The sequence below is a fragment of the Parasteatoda tepidariorum genome, chromosome 11, assembly GCF_982258835.1.
Source record: "Parasteatoda tepidariorum strain Cologne lab strain chromosome 11, Ptep-v5.0, whole genome shotgun sequence".
NCBI classification, from domain to species: Eukaryota; Metazoa; Arthropoda; class Arachnida; order Araneae; family Theridiidae; genus Parasteatoda; species Parasteatoda tepidariorum.
Window position 1 is genome coordinate 67,037,217 of NC_141765.1, and position 13,372 is coordinate 67,050,588.

The 13,372-nt window shown below is 25.8% G+C and overlaps 1 long non-coding RNA gene across 1 annotated transcript in view; it reads right to left on the bottom strand.

Annotated features, from left to right (window-relative positions):
* The window catches only part of LOC122268971 (uncharacterized), a 70,145-nt gene extending 57,136 nt beyond the window's left edge, over window positions 1-13,009 (bottom strand). Inside the window, exon 1 of the long non-coding RNA XR_006224826.3 lies at window positions 12,796-13,009. This is a non-coding gene — a long non-coding RNA (uncharacterized LOC122268971). The remainder of the gene's footprint in view (window positions 1-12,795) is intronic.
* Between the last annotated feature and the right edge of the window lie 363 nt (window positions 13,010-13,372).

Genomic DNA, 13,372 nt, shown 5'->3' on the forward strand with positions numbered 1-13,372 from the left:
ATACAATACTGTTTAATGTCAAGATTATCGTGTAGAAAAACTAATGTTGCTCACAACATTGTTTTCACACGTTTTCTGTTACCTGAGGGGTTTCCGTTATCGGCAATAATGGGCGAAAGAAAGGACGTCCGCTTTCATTACTGTTCACAATGAATTAATAATACCCCCCCTGGGAAAGTCAACTTTCCGTATGAATGATTTCTACCTGGTATTTTTTGACGTTTACTTATTTTTGTTATTTCACCTGAATGTTATATCATGGAGTTCACGAATACATACATTTTTGCATTAGTTTTCAATGCCTTCTATTCTATATTGAGCATAATATACAATATAATGAGCTATATTGCGCGTGTTTTTTTCCTTCATTTCCTTGTGGTAGAAATAAAGGAACATAATTTTTGAGGGGTGTTTAAAATATGGCTTTCATAGCTCCTGGGATACTTAACCAGTATATTAATATTATCTATGTCTTTTGTTTTAGATCTGTAGCATAATGTATTTAGCTAACAATATAGTGCAAAAAATTGAGCTATAGTACCGGGAAGGTTCTTTTTTCCTTTCCTTATTAAATGGCGGAAATAAATGGAAACATAATTTTTGAGGGGTGTTTAGGCTTGGTTTCAGGAAAACTTAGCACGACCTAATGTAACTATTTCCAATAGGTTCTATTTTTGATGCATAATAAAATATAAGCATTCGCAATGTATTGTAATAAAAGAAATTATAAAAAAGGTGGTTGTTATTTTTTTCCGTTTCCTTATGAACTAACGGAAATGAAAGCTAAGCAAATGTTTTTATACGTGTTAAAAATATTGCACGCAGTTTTTATGATCACGCTATTGAATACCATTTCCCTATCTTATAGCGGGTTTTTATCGCAAATTGTGATAAAAAAATTATAGTTAATATTTTCAAGGCGCACTTAATTTTTTAGCCATTAAATTTGTAAAAATGTAATAAGCAAAAATGTAATATGAAATAATATCGTTGATTTAATTATTTTCTGATTAGTTAATGTATTTAATGGGTTTGGGACACAATTTTAAAGTCCCTTTTTCTAAATTCAAATATCCTTAAGTTCTTTTTTTCCTGTTATTTTGCTTTCGCGATGTTGTACCATTTAATTACTCCACAAAATTATAGTCTCTCTCCACCTCGCCCCATGTTTTGAGGACTGCGTTATTTAACGACCATTACTGAGTTTTGACCTTTGACAGACGACGTAGACAGCGCCCGAGTTGGTACCCCTCTCTCAAACATCCATGTTACAAACAGCGAGAGGACTTATAACCACAGCCACGACTGATTTAGCACGCACCTTGTTACATATACATGCCGGTAGTTTAGCCGACTGCCAGGATCGAACTCACGATCCCCAGCAGTGATGCTCTAACCAGCAGGAGTACTCTCACAATCTTCTACAAGCTTCTTTTATAAAAATTTAGATAATTTAATAATCCTTAATTTTATCCTTAATCCTCAGATATATAATACTAACAATATATAATAATAACAATATATAATAACAATAAATAATAATAGCATAAATTTTATCCTTAGATAACTAAACGTTCATCCAATTGGTCTCTATTTTTCCCAGTTTTGCAAAGTCAGAATAGTACCGTTGTAACTTAATTGACTTTGTTGTAAAGTAATAACGCTATTGTAAACGCTAATTTTATTTTACTTATTTATATTTCGAAACGAAAATTGAAAATATTTTTCTTAAAATGTGCTAATTTCCTTGGCATAAACAAAAGAATTATAAAAATAATCAAGTATTTAATTCACAGTCTGAGTATCGAATGATTAGTTAAAAAGTAACTTTTATTTAAGTTTAGTTACCTAGTAATAAAATAGTTGTCTTTTTAATTTTGATTCAACTCAAAATATACTTTAATATTCACAATTTCTGATTTATTTCATCGAAAGTATCATAAATTTGTCTTTAAGCAGTTTTCGCTATTAGCTATTAAATTTTTTTTTTTTAAATTTCTTAATTTAAAATTTGCATGTATTTTCCTACTTTTTTAAAAAAACACATGCAATAAAATCAAAGGAAGTTTTCTGAAGATATTAACTAAAACATATATATTACAAATTTCACGGAATTATATTCTAGTATTTAAGTTAAATTATTTTAAAGTTGAAAGAATTGATGATGGGGGAAAAAGAATTTCAAGCATCTTTGCTTCACCTGTAGTTCACAAGGAGAGAAAAAATTAACTTAGTTTTACCTTGCGTTTTTAACTCCGTTACGAGCATAATTTTTTCACCATTTTTAAAAGAGCTACCTAGCAGTTAATTTTTCAAATAATCAAACAAATTCCATAATATTTGATCTTTGTATACCGGATCCTTTTGAATGTTTAAAATTTCTATGAGCTAAGTTTATTAAATATTAATGAAAGCAAGAAAAAATCGTGAACTTGACATTTTTTCTTTGTGACATACTTTAAATGACAAAATACCAATTTTAAATTTTTCCCGATTTTTTTCAAATTACAAACTTTGATTAAATTTTTTTATTTTTGTTTTTTATACAAAAATATAATCTTATAGTATGAAATCACTATAAGTACATTTTAGAGAGACATTATAATAATATTATATTTATGTAAAAATCATTTTATCTGAATAAATGGCTCAGATTTATCTTAGCCATTAAAATTAGTATTTTGTCATTTAAAGTATGTCACAACACGATTTTTTCTTACCTTTTTAGGGTGTAAAAAAGAAGAAAATTCATGTAGAATTAGTTTTTATATATATATATATATATATATATATATATATATATATATATATATATATATATATATATAGATATATATATATATATATATATATATATATATATATATATATATATATAGATATATATATATATAGATATATATATATATATATATATATATATATATATATATATATAGATATATATATATATAGATATATATATATATAGATATATATATATATAGATATATATATATATAGATATATATATATATAGATATATATATATATAGATATATATATATATAGATATAGATATAGATATAGATATAGATATAGATATAGATATATATATATATATATATATATATATATATATATATATATATATATAGATATATATATAGATATATATATAGATATATATATATATATATATATATATATATATATATATATATATATATATATATATATATATATATATAGATATATATATAGATATATATATAGATATAGATATATATATATATATAGATATAGATATAGATATAGATATAGATATAGATATAGATATAGATATAGATATAGATATAGATATAGATATAGATATAGATATAGATATAGATATAGATATAGATATAGATATAGATATAGATATAGATATAGATATATAGATATATATATATATATATATATATATATATATATATATATATATATATATATATATATATATATATATATATATATATATATATATATATATATATATATATATATATATATATATACACACACACTACCGGTCAAAAGTTTGCGAAAATTTTGAAATCTACAAACAAAAGGTCTAAATTCAAATGATCATAAAACTGCGAAAAATCATTCAAATTGCATGAAAATTTGATATGATCTAAAGTGAACCCTCTACTGTTAGTTACATATGATCAAATTGCAATACTTTGTTTCTTGCGAACTGAATCCAGCTTTTCATCATGAATTGTTTTTATGGTGAAAAACTTTGCTAAGTTTGAACACTTCCCAAACTTGCAAAAAACTTTTTTTGTACTTTCTGTTAATGGAAAATAGTCATTTGAACCGTTATATGTAAGCCCCCTAAATTTCAGATCAATTCGATTTTTTTTGACGAAGTTATAGAATTTTGAAAAACATGTGTACGTTTCTCGATTTTTGAGCATTCCACATATGCAGTCTTTTGGTCTATACATCTTCTACCAAAGAGCTTTTTAATTTTAATGTTTCCTATATTTTCAAATAATTAATATTTATTATAAAACAAATACTCTTATTCATTATTGTAATTATTATTGTTTATATTTATTGCTTATATGTATTAGTTTTGTTGGGATATTTTTACTTTACATTAAATTAAAATAAAAAGTTATAGCAATAATTACAGAAATAATTCTAAAAAAATAATAACAATAGTATAAAAAATTCGCATTTTTACTAAACTATTTTATTTACAACAGGTCAAATATTTAACATATTCTTATTCGTATTTTGTAATTAAATAAATTAACATTTAAGTCTTTGATTCCTCGAACCATCCACCTTTTGCTTTTATTTTAGCCTTACATATGCGTGGCATTCGTTCTAACAAACCATTTATCACTTCAAGTGATAAAAAGTTCCATTCCTGTTGTAAAATGTCCCATAACTGATTTCGATTCGAAATATCAGAGCATCGTTTGCAAGAACAAACAAATTTTCGATGAAATGTGACATCTATGAGATATTGTTTTAATTATATTCATAAAAAATTCTTTGTAATAACAATAATTACAATAATGAATAAGAATATTTTTTTTATAATCAATATTAATTATTTGAAAATATAGAAAACATTAAAATTAAAAAGTTCTTTGGTAGAAGATGTATAGACCAAAAGACAGCATATGTGGAATGCTCAAAAATTGAGAAAAGTACACATGTTTTTCAAAATTCTATAACTTCGTCAAACAAAATCAAATCGATCTGAAATTTTGAGGGCTTGCATAGAATGGTTCAAATAACTATTTTCTATTAGCAGAAAATACAAAAAAAAAATTTTGGAAGTTTGGCAAGTGTTCAAACTTAACAACTTTTTTCACCATAGAAACAACCCATGATAAAAAGCTGGATTCAGTTCGCAAGAAACAAAGTATTGCAATTTGATCATGTGTAACTAACTGTAGAGGGTTCACTTTAGAGCATATAAAATTTTTATGCAATTTGAATGATTTTTCGCAGTTCTATGAACATTTGAATTTAGACCTTTTTTTTGCAGATTTCAAAATTTTCGCAAACTTTTGACCGGTAGTGTATATATATATATATATATAAACAAAAAGTGACTTATGGTTTACTATAATCCATAGTCCACAAGTTTGAAAGAAACAAATTATTATACAGATTAATATTGATTCATCTAATAACAAGAAAACTGTTTTAAATTACATTTCGAAGATTTGTATTGTTTTATTCCATAAAATTCGCCAAATTGGTGATTTTTTTTTATTTTAAAAAGTATCAAATACCTATATTGTATTATAGTTCTTCCCTTAATTTATTCTTTTTTAATTTTCAGATTTACGAATGTGATTGGCACATCAATTATCAACTATCAACTACCTATCAACTGGACATTGTGAGATGAACTATCTCAAATTCCATTGCGAATCAGGAGTTTCCTGTGGGAGCATGACTTTAATTAAATTCATCTCTCATGGCGTAACTCCCGATTTGTAAGTGGTTTAATCATCCAGAAACTTACAAACAATTTGTAGTTATCAGCAGTTGAAAAATCTAGACAAGAAAATATTTTTTTTCTCCATAAATTTTTTGGTTATTAAATTTTTCAGGTGAGTTATTGTTATGGAAAATAATAAAGCAATATGAATAATAAAAGTAATTTAAGATCCCCAAAAAGTTGTTTTTTATGAATCTTGTGTTGTGTTGAAAAAAGATCATACTTCAAACACAAAATGAACTTAATTTCTGTAACTGGTGTATGAAAATCAAGGTTTGAATGGTAATTCTAACAACTAACAAAAACAATTTTCTAAGTATTCCTAGTTACAATAAATATAAAAGTTAAATAGAAACTCAAACAGAAATTATGTTTGACTTCTATAGCTGGTGTTTAAAAGAAGATTTGAATTACGTTTCACTTTAAAACCAGCTGATAAAAAAAACGTTAGAAGTTATAGCGAATAATAAAATTGAATAAAAGTTCAAATGAAAATTGTTTAACCTCTATAACTGGCATATAAAAATAAGGTTTGAATGATGATTGAAACGTTATTTTTATAAAACTTTTACCATTTTTTAATAAAACTTTACTTTATTAAACCAATTGGTAAAAATTTTTTTAAAAAAAACCATAGAATAGCAGAATTATAAAGGAACAAAATTATTTTTTTCTTCTTTTTGCAATCATTTTTAGAAGATGAAATTATTTAACATAATCATGGTTGGCAATTCCAACAGTTTTCGTAGATTATTAAATTGTTTATAATTAAAGTGGCTACAAGAATTATACATTGAATAACGAAATGTATGCTTTGGTTTAATAGATTTATGCTTTGATTATCATTCTTTATTTCAGAAATTAGTTTTAAATTTTAACCTCCATTATATACGGTAAGACTAGGATAGATGGCCATAGTTTTTTCAAATCGAAATAAAGTGCTGAGAATATCGATACAAGAAATGCTGATGCATATTTTAAATTTTCATACATGCATATTTTGAGTAAAAAAAAAAAATGAAATACTGAGAACAAAGTATGAAAAAAAAAATGAAAATAAACTAACATGTCGCCATCGCTACTTAATGTCCAGATGAGATGGCTGTCTAATAATGTGAAGGAAAAGTCTAGTTAATGTATGAAAAGTTACATATTTAGCCTTGAAAAACTAATAATGAGCAGAAAGGAATACATTTTACCTTGGAAAATAAGTAAAAAGAATATAATAAACGGATTTAATTAATCACATTAAAAAATTTAACTACATTTTTGGCAAAGGTTTTCACATGTTTTATGGTTAATACATGTTTTATGGAGCCATTACATGCACCTTACACATTGGTTTTAGTTGTGGTATTGTACTCTTCTATAGCTAGCACTCATATTCATCAAATTCTGCGTGTAGAATCGAATAATATGTAGGGATATATCGAGTAGATCGATCTCAAATTTTGTATTTTATTACTTAAAGTTTCTTAATTTAAAATGAAGTCAAAATATGTATGCCTTACAGTTCAAAATACTTTTCGACCATAAAATAATAAAAAACAATAGATAATTATCAGAAATTACTTTTACAATCTTTGGATAAACGAATTTTTTAATCTGGTACAAAAACTTTTTGAAATGCGCAAAATGTGAAATTTACATTAAAAGGCTCTCACTTTCAACTGCTCTCCTGACTAAACTATTGGGTAACTGTTTCTAAATTTCTCTTTAGAACAAAAAATATAAATTCGTTGTAAGAAATACATACTTATTCAGAAAAAGTGTGTTTTGTGTCTGATTTCGTAATTTAAAATATCGTATGAATTAATCAATTAGTATCTGCAATCTAGGAAATATGGTCAGGAGAACGCTCTAAAGCTTGGATCCCTTAATCCTAATATTACTTTTTGCATATTTCAATATATCTCGATAACTTTTTAAGCGAAATGAAAAATTATTTTAAGTTGTAAGAAATCCAATTTACATAATTTTAAAGAAGGTAATTTTATGTGGTAAAATACAAAATTTGTGCGAAATCACTAAAATTTTATATTTTGCAACGTAAAACTACATTATTTAAAAAGATTTAAAAAACTGTATACCTTACAATTCAAAATTTTTTCGGCCATTATTAAATAAAATAAAAAAAGATAATAGTTACTAAAAGTTAATTTTTGCATGGAATTATCTGTTTGTCCAAAGATATATCTATGGGTAAACAAATTTTATAATTGCGCACAAAAATTGTTCAATATGCATAAAAAGTTCTCGAAACTTAGCGAAATACGAAAAAAGTGAAATTAACATTAAGGGGTGCAAATTTTGAACTAGTCTCCTGTCCAAACATCGGATACCCTCTATATTTTGGGGGTCTGAAATCTTAATCATTCGAAAAAAATTATTCTGAAAAAGTATGGTTTTGTGCTTAATTTCATAACTTAAAAAATCCGTCTGAACTAATAAATTAGCATATTTGAGATGACTCCCTCGAACCAATAAGATTGAGTCCTAGAACGTAATTCCGGATCGTTAGATCAAAAGTCATGCAGGATGGTCAGTTTCTTTTTTCCTTTTCTTTTTGATGTACTGTACAACATTTATAAATTAAACAAGTAGGACTGACTGTAACCTGCCAACTTATTTAGCAAGAACAGTTCCTGAAATCAGTGTCGTCTTTGAAAAGTTGTTTCATTTTAAGTGACACTCAATTAAAACTTATTTTGCACTATTTCAGCAGATTTTGTCAAAAAAATTTATTTATATCAACTATTTTAAATGAAAAATAAAACGCCAAAATAAAAAAAAAACTCCTTCAGACACACGATTCCATAAATTACATTTTTACAGAATCATGTTTAAATTTTAAAATTTTGTTACCTAATAAAATAAAACAAACTAAGTCTCTTTTTGAGTACCAAAGAATGGTCATGGAAATAATGTAATTAACACAATAATATAACTAATTAATAACAGTGTATAGTGTAATTAACTTTAGTATAATTCTTATTAAAATATAACTGCTGAAGATTTTGAGACTTTTAACGAAATATTTATTTGCACTTAGAGAACTTTAAAAATAGAATAACCAAGCAAACGTTAGCACTAAAATTTAAGAGACATAACACAATCTTAATTTACTTTCCATCTTTGAAAAACATATTTTTTATTTAGGCCAGCTGTTTAGAAAAACATTTCATTTAAATCAAAGTTAAATACTATAATGGCCGAAGACTTTATTGCGCCACTGAACGAAGATTTAAAATTCAGATTAAGGATTGCCCCTTTTAGGGAATATTCTTATGTAACGATACTGTGTAACGTATTTTAATACTATATTGCATAACATATTTGACTAGCGCTCTTAGGAGTATTCATCATTAGTGGATATTTCAAAACAGAATCAGAGCACAGAAGTTATGAAGAATTAGAAGTTATCAAGTTTTGAAAGACATTTTGTTTGAAAAAAGAAATTTAGCATTATTTTGAACCAGAATGCATAATATCGAAAATTTATTTAGGCCAATTTATCGGTATTCAAAAACTGATGAAACAAAAAAAAAGGTTCCACAAAGTTCTGTGCAGACTAACTAAATTACAAAAAAAAAAAAAAAAAAAAAAAAAAAAAAAAAAAAAAAAACGCTATAAAATAAGAAAAAAGAAAGGGACTAGAAAAACATAAAAGGCAGAAAGAAAAAAAAAGCATGGCAAAAATTTAATTAGTGGAGATAAAAGAAAAAAAAAAGAGGAAGAAAGACGTAAAAAGAATAAAAATATGATCTCGAGATGAAAATTTCATTAAAGCGAAAATGAAGCGCAACAATTTAACAAAGACGAAATATATAATAAAATGAATAATTTTTGCACTATTTTGAGGTAAAATGCATAATATCGAAAATTTATTTCGGCTAATTTATCGGTATTCAAAAACTGATGAAACATTAGGGGAAAAAAAAAGTTCTGTGCAAACTAAATTACAAAGAAATAATAATAAATAAATAAAATAAACACTGAAATGAGAAAAGAAAAAAAAAAAAGGAAAGGGACAAGAAAAACATAAATAAAAATCAGAAAGAAAAAAAAGGCATGGCAAAAACTTAATTGGTGAAGATAAAAGAAAAAAAAAATAGGTAGAAAGACGTAAAAAGAATAAAAATGTGATGGCGAGATGAAAATTTAATTAAGGCCAAAATGAAGCTTAACAATTTAACTAAGACAAAATATATATTAAAATGAAATATATAATAATTTTTGCACTATTTCAAGGCAAAATGGATAATATCGAAAAATTATTTAGGCCAGCTACAAATTGGTATTCAAAAATTCACAAACTGATGAAATAAAAAAAAAAAGTTCCACAAAGTTCTGTGCAAACTAACTAAATTACAAAAAAAAAAAAAAAAAAAAAAAAAACAGTGAAATAAGGAGAAAAAAAAAAAAGAACAGAAAGGGACTAGAAAAACATAAAAAGCAAAAAGAAAAAAAAAGCATGGCAAAAATTCAATTAGTGAAGATAAAAGAGAAAAAAAGGATGAAAGACGTAAAAAGAATAAAAATATGATCTCGGGATGAAAATTTCATTAAAGCGAAAATGAAGCGCAACTATTTAACAAAGACGAAATATATAATCAAATGAATAATTTTTGCGCTATTTTGAGGTAAAATGCATAATATCGAAAATTTATTTAGGCCAACTACAAATTGGTATTAAAAAACAGATGAAACATTAGGAAAAAAAAAAGTTCTGCGCAAACTAAATTACAAAAAAAATAAATAAATAAATAATAATAAATTAATAAATAAAATAAACACTGAAATGAGAAAAAAAAGATGGGGACGAGAAAAATATAAATGAAAATTAAAAAGAAAAAAGAGGCATGGCAAAAATTTAGTTGGTGAAGATAAAAGAAAAAAAAACAGGTAGAAAGACGTAAAAAGAATAAAAATATAATCGCGAGAGGAAAATTTAACTAAAGTCAAAAGGAAGCTTAACAATTTAACTAAGACAAAATATATGCATAATATCGAAAAATTATTTAGGCCAACTACAAATTGGTATTCAAAAACTGATGAAACATTAAAAAAAGAAAAAAGTCCCACATAGTTCTGTGCAAACTAACTAAATTACAAAGAAAAACAGTGAAATGAGGAAAAAAAAAAAAAAAAAAAAAAAACAGAAAGGGACTAGAAAAATATAAAAAGCAAAAAGAAAAAAAAAGGCATGGCATAAATTTAATTAGGTAAGAAGAAAAAAAAAAAGGAAGAAACACGTAAAAAGAATATAAATATGATTTCGAGAAGAGAATTTAAATAAAGACAAAATGAAGCTTTACAACTAAGACGAAATATATAATAAAATGGATAAGGACAAAAACTGTAGCAGCAGGTTTAGTTATTTATAATTTGCTCATCGTTTGATGATTATCATAGACACGTCCCTCAAAGAACAAAAGCACAACGTTCGACGTGATCTATTCAAAAGCGCAAAACAACTTGAACTCCTACGTAAAGTTTTTTGAGTAACAAAAATAGTCAAAACAAAACTTTTATATTTAATATCCTTCGGGTTGGAAATTTTCTAACGGTACCCTCTGTAGTTAATATAAAATATAGTTCTTCTGTAGTTATGTAATTTGTATAGTTTTAAGAATAACTTTCTAAACCATACAGACCTTACACTACAATTTAAATAAGTTTAAAGCAAAGTTTAGTTTTATCATAAATTGAGGGACTAAGCGTTCAAGAAGTCTTTTTTTTTCTTTTACTGTTTTTCGATGTATTACGATGTATTCGATATATGAAATATTAAATTATACATCGTTATAAATTATACATCGAATTAGTCTTAATTTTTCACTTAATACAACAAGGACAATATAAACACTATTAAATATCTTTTTTTTTCAATTGCTTAGCGTAATATCCAGACATTTTTAACTCGATAAATATTAATTTTATCAGATTATTTAGATAACTTTCTGCGTTATTGTGAGCTAGGAATATTACTTCAGTATATTTTGAAAAAAAAAAAAGCGCTTTTATATTATAGTTTTTCTGATAGAATTATTTAGAGTTTCGATAAAAGAATTGTCATTAAATGAAAAATAATGACACCACTGGAAAATTATGAACTGGATTGTTCGAAAAGTCGGTGATCAAACGATTTTAAAAGTTGAAATTTGGAGCGAGCACCAGTAGCAGAACTGACCCATTTTTTTTTAAAATTCAATTTTAACACCATTCATACAAAATAAATACTATTTTCATAAAAAAAAGTATCCTCCTTTATAGATAACTTGCTTTTTATGTGAAGTTGTCTAAGTTAATTTCTTTTCTTTTCAAGGCATAATTATATCTCTAAGTCGTAAGTAATATTGAACTGTAATTATTAAACTGCATATAAACTGTTTTTAATGTTACTTAAGCAGTTTTTAGATTTAGTAGCTCTTTTAAGCCACTAATTTTGTGAAAGAGTTCTTTTTATAAATCTTGGTCAATTTAGGGCAGGAAAATAAGAAGTTTCGCAATTGATCTCGAGAAAAAAATATCAGAAGCTTGAACTACTTTTTGACTTGTAATAATGGGTTTCAAAAACTACAAAGATTTCAACTTGTGAACTTTTTACAGCACACTTTGTCTAAGCTAAGCTATTCTTAAATATATTTAAAAGTAACAATTGTATATGCTTCCGCTATTTTCCCTCTCTCATATATATATATATATGGTGGTATCGTAATTTATTTCAATTCTGTCTCAACTTCTAATCTGAACACTCCTCCTACAAATTTATTATTTATTTATTTAATTGTGCTTAAATATATTGTTGAAGGTATCTGACTTTTTAAAATTTATGGAAAAATGAAGTTTGAAAATCCTAAAACATAAATCTTAAAGATTATTTGATACATATTACTATTTGAATATTTTAGATTTACTAAATTCAAATGTTGGATTATTTAGAGATTATTCGAAATCAAAATTTAGTATGCATTATTTTAAATGAACGAGTTTTATTTTTCCTTACCTCGTTATTCCAAAACTCTACGGAGATAGTAATGTACTTATTTATTACTAATATAAATTTATTATATATACGTATACACACATACATTGTTAGGGAAACTTATTTTTTAAGTTTACGAGAAAATGAATATTGAAAATTATAATCCTGAAGATCATTTGGTATAGATATCTATTTGAATACTTTATTTAGATTCGTTAAATTCAAATATCGGATAATTCAAATATCCTTTAGATTTTTTGAAATCAAAATTTAGTACGCGTACTTTTAATAAACGAATTTTGATTTTGCTTACCTCGTTTTCCAAAAATCCACGAAGGTGCTTTTTTATAAATATAGATGAAGGAAATTAAGACACTTTTAGATTTACGAGAAAATAACGATTGAAAAATCTGAATTTAAATATAATCTTCAAGTTCAATCTTCACAGATAACTATTTCAATGTTTATTTAGATTTGTTTAACTCAAATATTATCCAGAAACTACTTGAATTCAAAACTTACTACGCATGTTTATTTTTTAATAAACGAATTTTATTTTTACTTATCTCGTTATTCCGAAAATCCACGTCCCGCAGTGGACTGATCGTTAAGACACGGTTCCCAGCAGATCACTGAAGTCAAGCATCACTGGCTGCGTTCAGTGTGCGGGTGGGTGACCACATGGATTAGTCTGCGTTGGAACCGAGGGTGAGCGGTATTCGTCCTCGTTAAATTGTTCCACCGTAAAGTGCTCGACTTCGCGTGCAGGTCGTCGGGCTACCGAAACGGGGGTGCCATCCCCTCCGCAGAGGATCAAAATTGTGATGGCATGTCTCGGATCATCCTCAGGGATGTTCCCCAGACAGTCGCCAATAGCCCATTGTGTAGCT